At 36.3% G+C, this 20,521-nt stretch overlaps 1 long non-coding RNA gene across 1 annotated transcript in view; it reads left to right on the top strand.

Annotated features, from left to right (window-relative positions):
- Window positions 1–1,717: 1,717 nt before the first annotated feature.
- Window positions 1,718–20,521, top strand: part of LOC141288229 (uncharacterized) — a 31,815-nt gene continuing 13,011 nt past the window's right edge. The window contains exons 1-2 of the long non-coding RNA XR_012339640.1: window positions 1,718–1,844; window positions 20,265–20,333. This is a non-coding gene — a long non-coding RNA (uncharacterized lncRNA). The remainder of the gene's footprint in view (window positions 1,845–20,264; window positions 20,334–20,521) is intronic.

Consider the following 20,521-nt stretch of genomic DNA (forward strand, 5'->3'; position numbering starts at 1 on the left):
TTTATTTAAATGTCTGAAATTGCACCTACAAGCCACTTTTGTGTTCCTTTGTGCCACCTCTGTAGTGCCTACTAATTTTATATGATTGGTAATTTAGTTGTCTTATTCTGCTATTATATTGTTTTAATTAGAAATTTAAAAAAATAAAATATAATAAATACTTTCTTTTTAATTTGACAGATAATGACATTTAATTTAAAAAAAAATGCCATTACAAAGGTAAAAAGAAACTGCCACTGTAAATCACATCAATGAGTCAATTATCACCTCAAGGCTAATTTTTTATCAGAATTTTGTATTATTGATCATAAGATGCTTCAACATTTTTAAACTAGTAGGACACGCACTGTAAGAAGGAAAAAAACTGCTTATAAAGTGGGTGTGTGACAGGTATGGCTGTGGAATGGTGTTTGGCAAAGATTTTTTGGAGCAACAATTTTCAGTCAGAAGATTTTTTTTTTTTTGCTTTAATCCCTGAATATTAGACTAATATCTTAATAAATACTGCTCGTACATATCTTTACCGCCTATTAACTTTAGTTTGTCAAAATATTGCGCCTTTTCCTGCTTGTCCATATGATTTAGCAGCTTCCACACATTTTTACCATGGTTTAAACAGCATAAATTAGCAGAACAACTTATTCAGTAGTACATTAACCATGCAACCCATGCTGTTGTTTACATCTGAGTATCGCCAATATGGCCACGCATCCGGTTAACTGACCAAATCGTGAAGTAAGTGCAAACCCTCTATAGTAACATGGTTGATGATGATGTTAGGAACTGATTAATCAGATTTTTGAACCGGTTTATTGAGCCGAACTGTTCAAAAAGAATCAGTTTGCGGAAATGAATCAGACTTTGCATCACTACTTAACCATGGGAAATTATTTATATTTTAGTCTTTTTGAAAGCACAAGAATTTAATGTATTGAACTGAAGAACAATATTTATTGAATGTTATAGTTTATATGAATACTAATTGCTAAAAGCAAAGTGATTATTCATTCATTACTTGATAAGTGGCCATCTCTGAAAAATTGGTGTTTAATGTATTTCCGGCTGTAGATCTCTAGAGCTTGACTCACTGTAGAGTAATTACCTACAGGTGCATCCCACACATAATCACTGACGTTTAACCAGTTGGCACATGTTGCCTCAAACCCATTCATTTTAGGAATTATTAATTCTTTAATCTTTGTCAATTTAAGCTCCCCTGCAGAAACAACGGAAGGAGTTAATTGGGATGCCCCATGGCTCTAATTATGGAGATGTTAACAAAATGTAGAACCAAGAAACAGGTGTTTGTTCCCTCATTTTCGTTTGGTCTGATGCCATACATTGCATTTCAAGTCTCATCGAGGCATGCATGGAAATCTAAACCGTTTTACTAGCGCATTATCGAGCCGATGATAAATCTGGCATCAAGTAAAAATGCACCAGTTACAGCTGTAGCCAGTTTTATTCACAAACATCTCTGTGTTGAAGCTTCAGTGATCACCAGTGTCTGTTTCAGTTCCGTTAGGAAACATCCTCAAAGATGCAATGTGTAATAACTTTAAGATTTGTGCTCCGGAGACTCATTTGTGACATTCTGTCAAGATGATTTGTTAGATGTAGCTAGTGTAATTCCACACATGATAGGCAAGCCTTTGTTGACTGAATTTCTCTTTTTGCATATCAAGTTTATAATCAGTTCTTTTCTGTTTCCAAGTAGGACAGTTTAGTCTGAAAGTTGGTGAAAGTCCTGTTATCCGCTGTGACACTGGAGAAAATGGATCGTTTGTTCATGGGAAGCTGCAGTGAGGCTATGAAATCTGGGTTTGTCTCTTATTTCCCCAGAGGTGGGTGACACAAGTTAACCTCCTTAACTTCCTTGATCTTCCAGGACATCATTACTTTCTTACGTGAAGGTTTTGCTGTCTGCCAAAGGAAGAAAAAAAAAAGTATAGGGTATTTGTGTTGATGTTACTGGCAGGTATAGCTGTGTTTGCTGTTGTCTGCATCAAACCACTAAAAAAGTTGAGAAAAAAAAGAAAGAAAAAGTGCTGATATTTGGTCATGTATTGTTAATATTCAAGTCACATTCATATTAATAAATCAGAAACATAACATGGAAGTTAATTTTAGTAAAGTAAATGGTTAGTAAATGGCTAAAAAACTAAATTAGAATTTTGTACTTGCATATTATCAATATCAATATATTCAAATTTAATATTTAGGAAATTATTAGGGGATAATTTCAGTTGGGGGAAAAAAGCTTTTGGCTTCTCTCCTGAGGCCACTTTTGACAGCCATAATGGAAGTGGAAGGGACTGTTCACATGTTGCATCTAAAAACACGTGGAAAACACCCGCACCGCTTTCTCCTTCTTTCTAAAGCCCTCAGGAGCCATCCGCCGTAGTTAAGCAACCATGACGTGCTCACGCTATGACGACACGGAAGTTTCAGTGAAAGATAAATGGATTTACAGCACCGTAATAGCTTGCAGTAGCTCTACTACTAGATTTAATTTGAAAAAAGCAATAACAATTGGGACTTTCTCAGAATTGCATGATACAAACTCGCATTTGCGAGTTATAAAGTCAGAATTGCAAGATATAAACATATCAGTGTCTTTTTCCTCTTAAACTTTAAAATCTCACAATTCTGAGAAAAAAAGAATGTGAAAAAAAAGTCAGAAATGTGAGATATAAAGTTTTTATTTCACAGTTCTGACATTGCATGAGTTTATATCACACAATTCTAAGGAAAAAAGTTAGAAATGTGAGTTTGTATCATGCAATTTTGACTTTATATCACAATTTGGAGAAAAAAGTCAGAATTGGTAGTTTATGTTACAAATTTCAGACTTTTTAACTCGCAATTGTGAGTTTATATCATGCAATTCTGACTTTATAACTCGCAGTTGTGAGTTTGCATCACACAATTCTGAGAAGAAATGTCAGAATTGTGAGGTATTAACTCACAATTGCCATAAAAAAGTCAGAATTGGGAGTTTCTATTTAGCAATTCAGACTGTTTCTCGCTATTGTGAGTTTATATCACACAATTCTGAGAAAAGTCATCATGCAATTCTGACTTTCTGCAATTTCAAGTTGATATCACGTAGTTCTGAGAAAAAGTTAGACTTGTGAGTTTATATTGCACAATTCTGATTTTATATCTCAAAATTGAGAGTTTGCATCATGCAATTCTGAGGAAAAAAAAGTCAGAATTGTGGGACATAAATTAGCAATTGCCAGAAAAAAAAAGTCAAAATTGAGAGTTTTTATTTTGCAATTCTGACTTTATTTCATGCAGTTGATATCACACAATTCTGACAATTCTGAGAAAAAAGTCAGAATTGGGAGTTTGTTACACATTTCAGACTTTTTAACTCGCAATTGTGAGTTTATATCATGCAATTCTGAATTTATAACTTGCAAATGCGAGATTGTATCACACAATTCTGAGATAAAATGTCAGAATTGTGAGGTATAAACTCACGATTGCCAGAAAAAAAAGTCAGAATTAGGAGTTTCTATTTTGCAATTCTGACTTTATTCTGACTCTGGCTTGTCACGGGTCTACATTTGAAATAACAAACTTAAGCGTGCAAAAGATGCAACATAAGATGCAACATGCCAATGGCCCCTAAGCAAACAATAAAAAAAATATATTCTGAACTATAAACCAAAAATACTAAGTTATCTAAATTCTACTTTTCTAACACATATTCATACATACCATCACAACTGCAAAGGAAACCGTGAAAGTTGAGTGAATGACATTACACCATTCACTACAGACTTGCTTTCCTCTTACTTATGTATAGATTATAGATCTGTTTTCTGCCATGATCACATCGACATACCCCTTTCAGTGACAATCTGCTATTTGAATTATCTAGGATTCAGAGTTTGCCACTTATAAAAATGTGACCCTAGACCACATTTCAAAGTAGCATGGGTATATTTGTAGTAATAGGCAACATTCTATGTCTTTGTTTATCTTTTATGCCAAAAATCATTAGGATATTAAGTAAAGATCATGTTCCACTAAGATATTTTGTAAATTTCCTACCGTAAATATATCAAAACTTAATTTTTGATTAGTAATATGTATTGCTAAGAACTTCATTTCAACTTTAAAGGTTATTTTCTCAATATTTAGATTTTTTTTGCACCCTCAGATTCCAGTTTTTCAAATAATTGTATCTTGGCCAAATATTGTCCTATCCTAACAAACTGTACATCAATGGAAAGCGTATTTATTCCGTTTTTTATTGATTTGCCCCTTAGTGGCTGGTTTTGTAGTCTATGGTCACAAATGATTTTGCTTTGTGGTTCATGTGCTCAAAACTACAAACTTTTGAATGAATCCTTTGAGTGAATGATTCAATGGCTCACACAGTCTTGTTGCGTTTCTAAATCAAACTGCATTTGAACAAATTGGTTCAAGTAATGATTCAATGTCTCACTCATAAAGACAGTCACTTGTCGCCACCTAATGATGAACAAATGCAGTCACTTAATTTCCATCACTAATACACAGACCTGATTTGAGGACTGGAACTGACTGTTGTATAAATATTCTTTATCTGAACCCCAGCATACTGCAATAACTCACATGATATTCTCTCATCAAAACGTTCAGGAAGGCATCCAGTACAAACAGCAAACCTCATTTTTGAGGCAGTCTAAAAGAGCAGTATGCTTGCCGATAGCCTGAGCTGTTTGATTGCTCACACTGTGACTATGGCATTGTAATGTGTGTGATTGTGTGGGCCTGAACAGCATACATAATGAAGACACAGTGTGGGTGTGTGAGACGGCATGAGAGGATCCATGACACCTGCCACTGTGCCTCAATCCCACGCTCTTTCTTTTTCTCCCTTTGCTATTCTCTCATACACTCCTCCCTGCGAATTGTATTATTTCCCATCAATCTATCTTTCTTCCTTTTGGCTGCACAATCGTGTCGTGCCCACTTTTATCTCAGCAGAGGGTCTCTGACCATCCGGCGTCACGTCCAGATTTTCAATAAACTACAGACACAAACATCCGTGGAAATATTACTCCCAGTGATGTACTATGAAATATACAAGCAAAGGATATCTTAAGTGACATGCGGCCCTCTTCCTAAGCTTCTCAGCTTCGAGATTGATATTAATCATAAATCGTAAAGGGGCAGAATATTTGATCTGAGTCTGACTTGACACTACCATACCATTGTTGAGAGACAGAATAGCTTGGGGCAACATAGTGGATGGATGAATGTAGTTTGAACAAGCGAACATACATGAAACATGACAGAAAGTCATCTTTGTTTAGCTCATACTCCTAGTTGTTGTGCATGCAATTTACAAGGGTTAGAATTTTTCAGAGATTTTTTTAAAGCAAAAGCACTATAAAATTATAATAAGAGTAAGTATTCTGAAATGAATACTGAAACCTTGTGTCAGGAAGAAATACATTAAAATTTGCGTCACTCACAGTTTCTCACAGATTGCTGAGTCAGTGAGTTGAACTCGAGATGTGGATCTTGTTTTTTCATGAATGAATCAAAGTATGCTTATGTGAACAGGAAAAAATTAATTAAATATTTACAAGAGTTAGGGCAACTGTTAAGATTTTCTGTTTATAACGATAAATTTACATCTGTTCATCAAAAAGATGTACATAAGGAAAATAAATTGTGCTTCAGTAAATCATTAACATTTAAAATCTTAATAATTTGAAAGTATGAGATACTAAGTAATTTATGAGGAAAAGTCAAGATTATGACAAGCTGTCATAATGAGATAAAATGTTGAAATTGTGACATCAAAAATCATTTTATAACATAAAAACTCTATAAATACAATAAATTCTATTTTTTGATTAGTTATGATTTACTTTTATTAAGCACGATTTTTTCATTTAAATTTAAATCTGTTTCTCAAAAAGATGTATTTTGTATATAGAAACCCATTTCTGCCATATAAGGAAAAAATACGCTTTGGTAAATCATAATTACTTAAACTTTTATAATTCAAAATTATGAGATACTTAGTCAATTAAGATCAAGTCAAACTTGATTTACTTATGATTTACTTTTATTAAGCATGATTTTTCTTTTAAAATTGAAATCTGTTTCTCAAAAATATGTATTGCATATGGAAACCATAAGGAACATGGACATAAGGAAAAAATATGCTTTGGTAAATCATAATTATATCAAACTGTAATAATTCGAAATGATATAATTGGTCAGTTATGAGATAAAGTCAAGATTATGACAAACTAAGTCATAATGAGATAAAATGTTGACATTGTGACATCAAAAATAATAATTATAAAAAGTCAAAATAATGACAGGTTGGAGGTTGTAATAATGCAAAGCAAAGCAAAAATATTGGTTGACTTTTTAAGTCATTATGACTTTTTATTTCACAAATATAACTTGGTATCTCATAAATTTAACTTTTTGCTATAAGTATTACTTATGTCTTATGATTTACTTAATTGTGGAAGTTGGCTTCCATATACAATATGAAGAACATTTAAATTTGTCATTATTCGCAGAAAATATTAATTATTTATTATAGTTATTAATTGTTATTAACTTTGCATCTGTTTTGGCACTTTAAAGCTTCAACGTCTGATTGGAAAAAAGCATAAAAACCATTCTCATGTCTTTCGCAAAAGAAAGAATCAAAAGTTTGAACCTACACAAAAGTAATAAGTAGCTATAATCAGAATTTTTATCTTTGGGTATAAAATCTACAATGTTAAAAGGTCAATAAGTCACTTGCAATCATTTGCAGGTTTTGCTGCAAGAGTTGTGATTTGTTTTATTTGTTGCAAAGGGCAGACGTGAGTGGGAGCGACGGAGTGATGGACCAAGAGAAAGCATTATGCTTAAGTACACAAGTGAAAGAAAGTGAAAGTGAGGGAGACAGGAAAGAGCATTGTATTTGTACGTTGGCTCATCAGTGGCTCCCACTGTTCCACGGTCTGCTCAGAGAACAGAGGCCTGTTAATCACACAGGCTCATCAGCGCACTGACAGAGACAGATCCCCTGCCTCCTCTCCTGCGCCACCACGGGTGCTGCGTACGAACCACGCTAATGCGCTCATGATTTCACTTCTGTCCTACAAAGGCTGTGTTAATGCACAGCTTTTGATCTCTTCTCTGAGATGGAAATCACTAAACGCTACGCTGTGAATCAAAAGTTAAAGTGGAGGCGCACCCCTCCGTCTACCGTGGGTGAATCGGACAGGCTTGCTTGGCCAGCGTTCGTGTTGTGTGTAGATGCAGGAAGTCACTGGGATAAGATGGATGGTGAAGTTAAATGAGCAACGCAGAGAGATGTATGGCGGCGCACATGGAGTGAGACGGGATGACGGATGAACGGATTACAGAGTCACACTGGAGCCTTGCTTGTCACCGTTGAGAGGGGAGCAGGAACAGCCAAGCAGGACAGTCCCAGCTGACCTCCAGTCTGTTACGAGCCCGACTAGGGACATCACAAGAAAAGAACAGCTGGAAATGCCTCCCACTTGAAGGCAGTTTCTGTTTGTCACCTCTAGAGTTTGTTTGAGGCACTTTTGCTAAGGTACAAATTTAAAGGGATAGTTTACCCAAAAATTAATCTGTTCTTTACTCACCTTCATGCTGTTTCAAACATTCACATTGTGCTGTATTTCCAGTCCTCTATAAAAAAATATGATGGTTTATGTGAGGAGCATACTAGTCTCACTTTACATCAATTTTCACACAAGAATCCTATTAAAGGAGACGTTCTCTTCCAGAATTAAAATATCCTGAACATTTACTCTCCCTCATGTTATCCAAGATGTTCATGCCTTTCTTTCTTTAGTCAAAAAAGTAAGGTTTTTGAGAAAAACATTCCAGGATTTTTCTCCATATGGTGAACTTCAATGGGGATAAATGGGTTGAAGGTCCAAATTGCAGTGTCTATGCAGCTTCAAAGGGCTCTACACGATACCAGCCAAGGAATAAGGGTCTTATCTAGTGAAAAGATCAGTAATTTTCTAAGAAAAATAAAAATGAATATCATTTTTAACCACAAATGCTCATCTTGCACTAGCTCAACTTCACGCATTACATAATTACGCACATGTGTTTAGGCGGAAGCATCAACCCAGTGTTTACAAAGCGAACGTGCAAAGAAAGTCAAATGCCCTTTACAAAAAAGGTAAAACCATGTCGGACGATTTTGAAGTTACTGTAGCCTACATTTAGACTTAAAAGAGTTAACTTCCAGGATTAAAATTTCCTGATAATTTACCCATCCCCTTGCCATCCGAGATCTTAATGATTTTCTTTCTTCAGTCGAAAAAAATTAAGGTTTTTGAGGAAAACATTCTAGGGTTGTTCTCCATAGAGTGGACTTCGATGGTGGCCACCGGGTTGAAGGTCTAAATTGCAATTTCAATTCAGATTCAAAGGGCTTTAAACAATGCCAGCCAAGAATTAAGAGTCTTATCTAGCAAAATGATCGACCAATTACTAAGAAAAATGCTAATTTCTATACTTTATAACGACAAATGCATCTTGCTCGATGCCACGTATTACCTAATCACGCATGTGTGACGTAGGAGGAAGTTTCGACCCAGTGTTTACAAAGTGAATGTGCAAAGAAAGTGTAACGCCCTTTACAACAAAAGGTAAAACAACATCGGACGATTTTAAAGTTGGAGGAGAAAATTAGATTTTGATATCAGTTTTTCGCCCTACCCTACCTTTTTCAACTGAAGTACTTTGTTTTTAGAAAATAACCGATCGTTTCTCTAGATAAGACCCTTCTTCCTCTGCTGGGATCATTTAGAGTCCTTTGAAGCTGCATTTAAACGCAATTTTGGAAGTTCAAACTCAGGGGCATCTTAGAAGTCCATTATATAAAGAGAAATCCTGAAATGTTTTCCTCAAAAAACACCATTTCTTTACGACTGAAGAAAGAAAGACATGAGCATCTTGGATGACAAGGGTCACCCCCTTGTCATCCAAGATGTTCATGTATTTCTTCATTAGTAAAGAAATGGTACATTATCTGTAAATTCTTGTTCTGAAAGTGAGCTACTCCTTTAAGTCAACATAAAGAAAAAATTCACTCCATATATTTTTTATTTTTTAATAATTTGTTACACTTATATTGTACTGTACATCACAACATGGAAGAATATATGTTTAATTGGCACAAATAAATGCTTTATTGGCATGTAAGGTTCCATAAAGAACCATTTCATTAAAGAAAATGTTCTTTATAGTGGTAAAAAATGTTCTTCATTTTTTTCCCAGTGTTACTCACACTAAGAAAAAGTTGAAGAGGACTGTTGTTTAGCAATGACTGTATAATTCTATAATTCAAAAATGTCTCCTCTATGTTCCACAGAAACAAATAATACTGGTTAGGAACAATATGAGGGTTTGTAAATAATGCCTGCATAATGCATTTTTGGGTAAACTATCTACATACAGAGGAAAATGCTGGATTCTAAGCAGTGAAATAAGTTGTACTATATCTGCATGGTTAGATCACTGGTGATCACTTGTGTAATGTTCCATAATTAGCATCTTGAGAGCGCTGAGTGTAAATGCAGTGCAGGTCTCATATGCGACTTCCTGGAAGCATCTTTATATTTTCAAAACGTGCATTACTTCTAACAAACAAAAAGCAGTACTCCTGCTATGAGTGTAATGTGAATGTATAATAGATGCAGCCCATTTTCATTTCAGTAAACAGCATCTCTAACCTTGAATAATGGATTCAGCGCCTGCGAGAATGATCGGTGAACCTTGATCTGAGTCCATTGAAGTTTATTTTTATTCAGAATGTCAGAATGCTTTACGGCAGAGAAACATAATCCTTTCTCGCCGAAAGTTGGGCTTGTCACCAGGATGTGCTCCAAAACACCTCAAAATTCACTGAGATGAATCTCTGTGAACAATGGGCAATGGGAATAATCACCTTAATTGATTCACTGGATTCGACAACTATTTGCAGGCCTTTTCTAAACATCACAACAACTCCCTAAAGAGATGGGCCAGGGTTAAGATTTTGTCATCGGGTGTAAATATAGACCGCGGTGCAATGACTGAATGACTCACGGTGTGAGTCCTAAAACAGACGCCATTAGAAATCTCTCAGGGGGAAGCTTTTCCCAAAGGACCGACAAGCCAATGTCCTCTGAAGGTTTGAGAAGTACATCTAAGACAGCCGAACAAGCTTTTCCACTTTTTTAAATCCTGAAAAACACTTGAAAGCATGTCGAGCAAAGAGAAGCGAGCACATGTTCAGCGAGGTCACTGCCTTTGGCTGCTCTTGAACTACACAGACCCACCACTCATGGGATCAATATCTCAGTCGACATATTCAGACCTGCTTTTCTGAACTGGCAGAAGTGCATCTGTCCTTTGAAGGTGTGATCGCCATCAGCAAACGGTAATGCGAAAAATGAATCAATTGGAAACAGACCGGCACTTGCCTTTTGTCATTGGAACTGAAAAGCAAAGAGTTCTTATCAGATTGTAGTGTTGTATTACTGTTGTTCAACTGAGCATGATGATCATTTCAGTGTGAAATTTCTCTTTCCAATGTAAAAAGCAGTTTTCCTCCGAATGTGCTTGTTTCTAAAATACCTCAACAATGTATGGAAGCCTGGCATATTGGCCAATAGATGTATTTGAAAATATAATAGTCGTGTAATTTGGCAGTCTTTTATATTTCATTCTAGACAGACTTAATCAGCTCATCACAAAGGTGAATTAAATGCGAGCTACATTAATCTTGTCACACAGTTGTGACATTTAAGTTTCTTTCCTTTGCAGGCTGAGTTTTCTTTTTCCTGTTCAATCTATAGCCCGGCGGTTCTTTAACAAGAGAACCAATTCTATATTCACAAGCATCCACTGGACCATTGCACTGGAATGCAAATAGGTTGGCTGCGGAGAGAGGAAGTGTGCTGGGCTGCCATGTCCTATTGTGGATTTTTTAAAGACATGGCATTTTTGATGATTATTCTAATCCCACCAAGGACCTCTCAGTCTGAACTTTCCTTATCTCTCGCTCCCAGTCATTCTCTCATTAAAAGGCAATCACAGGCCACCAGCTCTAATAAACCTACAAGTTCCCTTTTGAAATGGAGGGAAATGGGCATTTCTGGACTGGAGCTCACTTCTGAGAACTTGTTTCCTTTGCATAATATAAATGGTAAAATCATTAATCTAGTCGTTTATGTAAATAACTGTATGATTGATTTATTAGCATAATGGTATATAATGATCACTTATCAGTATTAAAACAAAATGAAGAGCAATTTTCTGTTTCTAAATGGCATATCAAATGAACTCTTGCTGAGCTCCACTGCTGTCAAATATTTTTGAGTGAACTAATCTTTAAAAACATTTTCACACATGAAAAAAGTTCTGTAACTAAAAGAGGGACTTTTTGCAATAACTACATTGGAGCTGCAGTGCTCATAAGGATGCAGGTTTGAATCTGGTCTGTCATATCCTTCTTTGAAGGCATAAAAAGCCTAAGTTTGAAAATAGATAGTTTCTTGTTTAAAGGTTGTATCAGCGATTTCAAGCCTGAAACATAAAGTGTCAAATTCAGCTGACCTGTCTTCACGATCCGGTGCTATCAGCCTTTCCACAGCAAAGCAAACAGTGTTCCAACCAATCACCGTCAGGGGGTTGGTGTTGTGGACTTTCGTACTGGTGCAGGGATGTGAGGGAGGCGGAGCGAAAGTCCACAACACCAACCCCCTGACGGTGATTGGTTGGAACACTGTTTGTTTTGCTGTGAAATCATTGGTAGCACCGATTGTTTTTTTGGCATATCTCGGACCCTAGGCTGACCACAGAGACGCGTTTTTTTTACAGACAATTTATGGGCCAGGCAGCGAGTGGATCATGAAGAAAGGTCAGCTGAAAGTGACACTTTATGTTTCAGCCTAGAATCGCTGATACAACCTTTAACCAAATAAAATCACAGGTCACGTATGTGATAACTGTAATTTTGTTAGCAAGTTCTAATTAGTGAAGTGGTGATTCTAGTTTAATATTATCAAAATCATAAGTGGTTTTGCAACAGTTGTCTTAAATTAGAATGGATGCTTTTCCGTCGTTTTCTTATTAGCACATTCTCTTTTCTTTGTCCTTTAAAATTTAAAGATCTAAAACCTTCAAAATGACTTCCAATTAACCCCCATATGGTATTTATCTTCACCAAAGACATTGATCAATTTGATGAAATAGAAATCTGTTTGTTTGCTACATAGCAATTACTAAGACAGCCAGCCCATATGCTGTACTTTCTTCCCATTTTTTTAGATTGGGCAGCCAGGGAGGAGACAGAAAATGATAAATGGGTTCAGGAAATGGCACAAGCTGCATTTAAAGTTAAAGCATCTGTACAAATACACTGGAGAACACTCACCAGGCCACACCAGCCCCAGTGAAATATTACTGATAAATCCTTATGTGTCAATGGCATTGACATATATCGACCTGAGAATCATTTTCTCATGTGTTTTATACCAGCTGCTCAGAATCCAAACTGGTGATGCCAGATTGCTGAATGAATCACTCATTTGAGCTTATTGGAAACGGTTCATGAGTTTGATTCATTCAGCCAGTTCACTCACAATCTAAATCACTTGCAGCGGTTTCTCGCACTGAGGTAATTTAAGACCGAAAACAAAAAGAGCACTGATTGAGGTGCATATTTAGTTTGTTGTCGCATTGTAGAAAACAAAACAAGCAAATGTCTTCTATGGTTTGTCAACGGCGAAGCAGGTTTTTATACAGTGTTTACACGATGCGTCATCAATCGGCCATATTGGCAACACAATGCCACTGAACCAAATGAATCTTGCGTATTTTGTTGAATATTGCTGCTGAAAATGGTCAATTATTGTCATGTTTTGGGCTGTACTAATCGGTAGGACTAAGAAAAACATTTACCCTCGGTTTCACAGACAAGGCTTAAGCTTAGTCCTAGACTAAAATGTAAATCTGTGCTGTTTCAACTGAAACAAAATTGCACTGATTGATCTTAAAATATATCAGTGCCTTTGTTTTGTCTCAAGATGCACACCTGTAATGTTTTTTTCTAAGCGTGTTTATAAAAATGACTTAAATGTCCTAATTGAACTATGGCCTAATCCTGGCTTAGTCTAAGCCCTGTCTGTGAAACTGGGCCTTAGAGTATTATAGACTGCCAAAGTTATAACAATTCAAGGAGAAGGGTGCAAAAAAATGAGGAGCAAAAGGCGTTTGTAGTTGGCCAAACTGAACCAGTGTTTTTATCATTTCCGGTCAGGTAGGTGAAACATTAGGCTAATATCATAATTAATACTGCTTGTACAAGTCTTTACCACCTATTAACCTTAGTTTGGAAAACTATTGCACCCTTTCCTGTTTTTTCTGTGGTTTAAACAGCATAAATTAGCAGAACAACGTATTCAGTAGTACATTAACCATGCTGTTGTTTTCATCCGAGCATCTCCAACATGGCCATGCATCAGGGTAACTGACCAAACCATGACGTAAGTGCAAATCCTCTATTCTAACCTGCATAATTTTCTCATTTTCTGTCAGCTGTTTAGAATCATAACTGGTGATGCCAGATTGGCAAATGAATCACTCTTTTGAGCATATTGGGCAAACGTGTTTGCAGGTCTAAACGGTTCGTGAGTTTAAATCATTCGGACAGTTCACTCACGCACTGAACCACTTACACAAAACAAGCAAATGTCTTCTATGGTTTGTCAACCTCGAAGCAGGTCTTTATTGCATGTGAATCTTGTTAATGACTTCCTACTGCAGGTAAATACAATTTATATCTATTAATATGAATATCAAAATATGTTTTTGGATGGGGTATACTGATGAAAGGCGATAGAAGCGCCCCTGCTTCATGCTTATTTACAAAAAAAAACAATAATAAACCGACAGACATCTGCAAAAGAATCTTTTCGAAGCCTCTAATCAATTTGCAAAATTATTCTCTGTTTCGAAGCGCTCTAAACGCCACACGCTGGTGACGCCTGCTAGTCAAAACTGTGTAAATGCAACAAAAAATTCAAGCTTAAACATGCAGATAAGATTTTACAAATCCATTGCTAATGTTTTATTGAAAGTATAACATATTAAATGCAATTAAAATAATAATATGTTTTAAAAATTATTATTATTAATTTGCAGGGCTTGTCTACAGAGGCAAATAAGACACTGTTAACTACTAGGCTAATCACCATTTTAATTACACAAACGTTTTATTATAAATGTCTACAAAACTGATTCGAGATCAGGTCAAATCCATAGACGCTGTTTCAATGGTTCGCCACTGAGGCAAATGGCAAACCATTGAAATTTCGAAACGTTTTGAAACACTTATGACGCAACGAAGCCTCATTTACTGAAATAACAAGAGTCTGATACTCGCTTCGAACCACCGTTTCAAAAAACTAATTCGTAAAGCATTTTAAGCTTCATAAGGCAGTGTTTTAAAAGTGGCCATCACTACTTTCTCTATCAGTGCTACATCAGCTCTGCACGCCCACACTGCAGCAACAGGTAAATCAGCCAATCAAATGATTTCCAAAAATACTCTCATCTAGAAGCCAGAAATGGTGCAAATAACCATCAATGTCAATCCCATCTGTTTTACAGTCACCCCTGTCACACCTAATGTTTTTGCACCTATTTGGTTTGAAACCCCTCTTAACAAGCTTTGGTTGGATTTTTGAGCACTCAGACATACTGTAGCTAGGAGCTGTTGTTCTCACCACATGAGCTCAAATAATTTGTCATGGATATGGACCGCCATCAAGGGACAGGGCTTTTGCAGTTTTATAGTTCCACTGAAAAGTAACATAAAGCTTGAACTCTTCCCTAACTTTCAAGATCAATGATTAATGCACTGAGTGGCAGGAAGCCAAACGTCGCAAAAAAAAAAGGGGAAATTTATGTAAATAATATGCATTAAAATAGAGCACCCGCCAAACTCCGAGCAAGCGGCTGTCACTCTGTGTGATTCACAAATCTATAAGTCCCCTTTGTTACTAAATTACGTCCGCAATCTGTTAGTGCTGCGGGGCTAGAGGCCGCCTGCGCAGATCTGTGACTCGAGAGACAGCCGTCCACAGCGGTGGATCAACATTTCAGCACATGCAAGCAGCCAATGGGGTTTATTCTCAATCTTGCACAGCATGGGCTGTAAAGTATCTGGAAGACACAGCATCCCGGGGCTTTGCAGTTGAGAAAAACAGACTAAAAAAGCATCTAAAAGCATGCATACTCATGTAAACACACTCTTATACATTTGTATTTAACCATGCATGTGAACATTGAAAAACCATATGTTTAGTTCACTTGTAAAGCGACGTTTGCGCTGGAAGAGAGGCGCATTTTCTCAGATGTCTTAGGGATATGCATTATTTATGGATTGGTTCACACAAAGAAGCCTCATATGGTTGGCTGCCATGTCCCAGTAGTGCACCCAGAATCCTTTTCTCATCATCTTAAGGAGGAGATAAACCTCCTTGGTGTAATGCAGAGGACCTGGGAGATGATACCGGCTCTCTCCTCACTGCACAACCAAGATTATGTGCTCCATGACTGTGTCATGTCAGCAGTGAGACTATGATATAGTTGTACATGTCATCTTTTGAGTCTGTGTAATTAGACTGTGACAATATTTACAAGCATTGTCAATTCTGTGTGATTTTTTTTTTCTATTCACATCTCATATGTTTTAGATTCTACCCTCCTTTTTGTCGTGCGTTTTGTTTATTTACTTAATTTCAGCCAGCATTTCCAATTTTGCTGCAAACAAAGCAAACGAGTTTGACTGATGAGAGTAATCTGATTAGAGAATGATGTCTGCGTATCCTACTGAAAGCCATTGGCTGCTGAAGGTCTGTCTCCATGACAATGCTCAGTCAAAAGAATATTGGGCGCTCATTGGGGCGCTGATGAGAATAGACGAGCATGTTTTCATCAGTCGGAGCAAAAAGGCCACTCCGGCACACAGCCAAATGAGTGTTCATCAGCCTCTGTGCTGATCCACTGCCAGGTGGTTCCACCAGTCTGGGTCTGCTGTTACCATTTGAAACTATTTGTGTGTACAATATGACTGGTCATATTGTAGAACAAAGATATGTTCAAGACAAAAATGTTCAAAAAAAAGCTCTGGCCGTAAAAGACAGAGTGTGCCAAAAAGTGCTTACAAAGAGAAGTGGCATTTGCATGGCCATATTGGTGATACTCAGTTGTAAACAACAGCATGGATTGCACAGCTAATGTACTACTGAATATGTTGTTCTTCTAATATATGCTGCCTAAACCATGGAAAAAACATATGAAAGCTGCTAAATCATATAGAGCAACACTTAGTAAGCAGAAAAGGGTGCAATATTTTGACAAACTAAAGTTAATAGGTGGTAAAGATATGTACCATCAGTATTAATTAAGATATTAGTCTAATATTTCACCTACCTGACCAGAAATGATAAAAACAAACATGAATGTTTTCAAGATTCTTGCCCTGGAAATCCTGGTTCAGTTTGACCAGCCATAAATGCCTTTTTGTTCCTCAGACAGTTTTTTTACACTCTTCTACGTGATTTGTTATAACTTTTGGCCATCTATTTTACTCCAAATGTTTTTCCAGGTTTGACTGATTAGTGCAGCTCAAAATATGACAATAATTGACCATTTTCAGCAGCAATAATTAGCAAAATATGCAAGTTTTGTTCTGTTCATTGGCATTGTTTATGTTCAGTGCCACCAACATGGTCGATTGATGGTGTGTTGTGAAAACTCTATCAATTACTGTTGTTGAGTCACATATTGTATAGTTTTAAGAGTTTTTAGGTGATAATGTATTTGTTTAGACTTAATCTTTGGTCTCATTAATCTATTATTTGTTCTCAGATATTTGTATATAACTTTAATGTTGTATCAGAGAACTGTCTTTGTACTTTTGACTGAATTGCTTAGCAACTGTTATAATGGCTATCGTGGTTTATTAAATATTATTGTTCAATAAACAATATTTTATCTAAATAATAGTATTATTTAATAATCGCAATTGGTCTTGTGTAATAGTCTCTGTGTTAGTGATAGTGATTTTAATTGATTGTTCTGCCATTATGGCGACAAGAGACTGTCTTTATAAATGAGTCGGCAGTAAAGACATTTATATTAAAAGGGACCGAAACAACAATCTTATTTTTACTTTCAACAACCCTTGTAAGACACAACCAACAAATGCACTGAGCAGCCTTATCATGGGAAATTCCTTAACAGTTGAAAGGCAAAGATATTGTTTATCTCAGCGGAGATTAAAACTAATGTTTTATTCTGAACATGAGACTGACCTGAAGAATGAATGCTTTATCAGATGCAGGTAATAACACTTACTCAAGCCATCTTTCTCTCATAATACCCTACTCTACATAATACATAAGTTTTCAATGAAGCAACTCAATGCTCCTTCGTTACTAGTTCTAAAATTAGGTTCTTGATTTAGTAATGGAGGCTTGGGCTCATGTGTTAAACTGTCAATTTGAGATTTGAATCTGTGGTGGAAGGAAATGGTTCCGCACACAAAAAGGCTTTTTTTAAGACACTAATGTATTTCACGAGGCATCATCAATCGGCCATATTGGCAGCACTGAACGTAAATAATGCCACTGAACCGAACAAAACTTTTTATTTTTCTGATTATTGCTGCTGAAAATGGTCAGTTATTGTCATGTTTTGGGCTGTACTAATCGGTCGGACCAGGAAAACATTTGGAGTAATATAGACTGCCAAAAGTTAAACAAAAACAACTCAAGGAGAAGAGTGCAAATGATTGTCTGAGGAACAAAAGGCGTTTGTGGTTGGCCAAACTAAACCAGGGGCCTCATTTATAAAGACTTGCGTAGAAACCATCCTTGATTTTATCTAAGAACTTTTCTGATTTGATCGTAAGAGCGATTCAGAGAAACGAACGCACCACGAAATCCATGCGTCCGCCAGTCATTCGGTTATAAATCACAAATGATCGTGGAATTGTGTGCAGCTGAATGTTCCGCCGTCGAAACGCCCCTGCTTAATTAATTAACATATAAAATGAGCTCATTCCTAAAACAAAAACTCTGTGACAATGGCAAGTAAAAAGGAGCGCAAGAAATCAAATTAGTGAGGCTGAACTATCTGCAATACCAGGCATTACCACAAGGAAACGGTCGTACGCCAAGCTGGAATCTGACGTGGAGATAAGTACTTTTCCACGTCAAAGACGGTTTTTATAAATCTGTACTTTGACGTGGATTTGATCGTACGAACACTCTAAGATCAAATCAGTGCGTAAGAAAGTTTTATAAATGAGGCCCCAGGACTTCCAGGGCAAGAATCTAGACAACATTCATGTAGAATGAAATATTAGGCTAATATCTAAATTAATACTGCTTATACTACAGGGCCGTTGAATGCTTGAATCTGATTGGCTGACGAATGTTCTAGAGGTGTGCATTATTTTCAGGGAAACGCACGGCGAACGTAGTTCCAGGCAGCTTTTGACCGCATTACATGTCTATATCACTTCGCCACACATTTCAGTTATTTCAAAGATCCTTACAGCCCAAAACAGCAAAATAACCAAAAGCTACAGTGACACTGGCAAAACTAATACATACGGTAAACAACAGGATAAAAACGACAGATTATGTCCATGTTTTTTCCACAATATTACGTTTTATTATGTACGGAAAGCACATACTCTATTTCTCTCGCTCTCTCTCACTCACAGACGCACACGCATACAGTTAGCACTTGCGCTAATTTTGTTAGCGCATCTCTGACGATAAACGTTTTGGAACTAGCAACGAAGCTGTTGGATGAGCTGCGTAAGAAATTAATCCTACTCACAATAGCGTTTTAAGGATATAAACCGGATGAATGTCTTGAAATATATCATCTGATCGATGTCTTGAGGTGTGGTAACTGTAGTATAAGCGGAATAATTGACTTCGGGCCGTAGAATTCTTTTCTAAGAATTCTATGGCCCGTCGTCAATTATTCCTTACTTATACGTATCTTTACCACCAATAACTTTAGTTTGTCTAAATATTGCGCCCTTACCTGCTTTCCAAGTCCTTCTCTATATGATTTAGCAACTTTCATGCATTTTTTCTGTGGTTACTTTAGACAGCATAAATTAGAAAACAACATATTCAGTAGTACATTAACCATGCAATGCATGCTGTTGTTTACATCTGAATATCGCCCATTATGGCCACGCTTCTGGGTAACTAACGAAATTGTGACGTAAGTGTAAACCCATCCAATGAAATGTTATACTTGAAATAGATTTTTTATAAATTGATTTTATGAACAAAATAAGTCTTGTCAGTCTTTATTACTTCATTATAGTTTGATTACATATCACAAGTTGAACCAAAAAAAAAACATTTGAATTTTGTCAACACTGTCTTTTAGACAGTTAATGCTTTTTTTTCAGCCAGATTTTTGAACCAAAAGTGGTTTTTACATTTATGAATAGAAAATTATAAATACAGCGTTTTGTAGTAAAGAATCCTTAAAAAATATAGCATAATGTATCATGGTATCCAATAAATATTAAGCAGTATGGCTGTCTTTAACTTTGATTATATAAGAAATGTTTCTTGAGCACCAAACCTGCATATTAGAATGACTTCTGAAGGAAACTGAAAGCCATCTCAGGAATAAATTACATTTTAAAATATTAAAATTAAAAAGTTATTTTAAATTGCAATAATATTTTACAATATTTTAGTACTGTTTTCCTGTATTTTTGATCAAATAAATGCAGCCTTTTTACCAGTCAGAAACTTTTGAAAGGTAAATAATGATAAATAAGCTTAGGACAGCATAGCACAAAACACTTCTTCAGTGCTGGACTAACATATCCCTTTTTACTGTTCAAACTACAAAAGCTCAAAATCAGTACCGTATAACATCTTGTCTCTTCAATTACATTTTTCTGTTGAATATAATTCATCATAGTACAATAACACTGTCACTTCTCTCCATTAATCTGGTACAACATTACATCTAACACAAACTTATTTTTATATCATTCTGTGTTTGGTTGCAGTAACCCTGTACGGGGAAAATAAAAAAAGCTCCAGAAAAATATGTAATAAAGACTTCAACTGGCTGTAAGCAGCAGCTGGTTTTCTATGGGGAGGCTTTTTATGACAGTCACTTTCTCTTCTGTTGCCTGCTGATTTCAGGTCTCTTTTCTGAAGCTTGGATCTCTACACACAAGCTGGAGAAAGCCAAGAGACTGCTGATCTTTGCAGGTTTGTGGAGAATGAAAGCTGAACACAAACGCCATTCTTACCTGCCACGTTCACTCAAATTCCTGTCAAAATGAATATGTCTTCTGTTTGACCCTACATAAAGACAGGAAAGAAATATGCTTTTCTTGTAAAGGCATTAGGCATTGCTACCCTTGCATGTGATGCAGATCTACTCAGGTAGACACCAT

This window comes from Garra rufa, chromosome 16 (genome assembly GCF_049309525.1).
Source record: "Garra rufa chromosome 16, GarRuf1.0, whole genome shotgun sequence".
NCBI classification, from domain to species: Eukaryota; Metazoa; Chordata; class Actinopteri; order Cypriniformes; family Cyprinidae; genus Garra; species Garra rufa.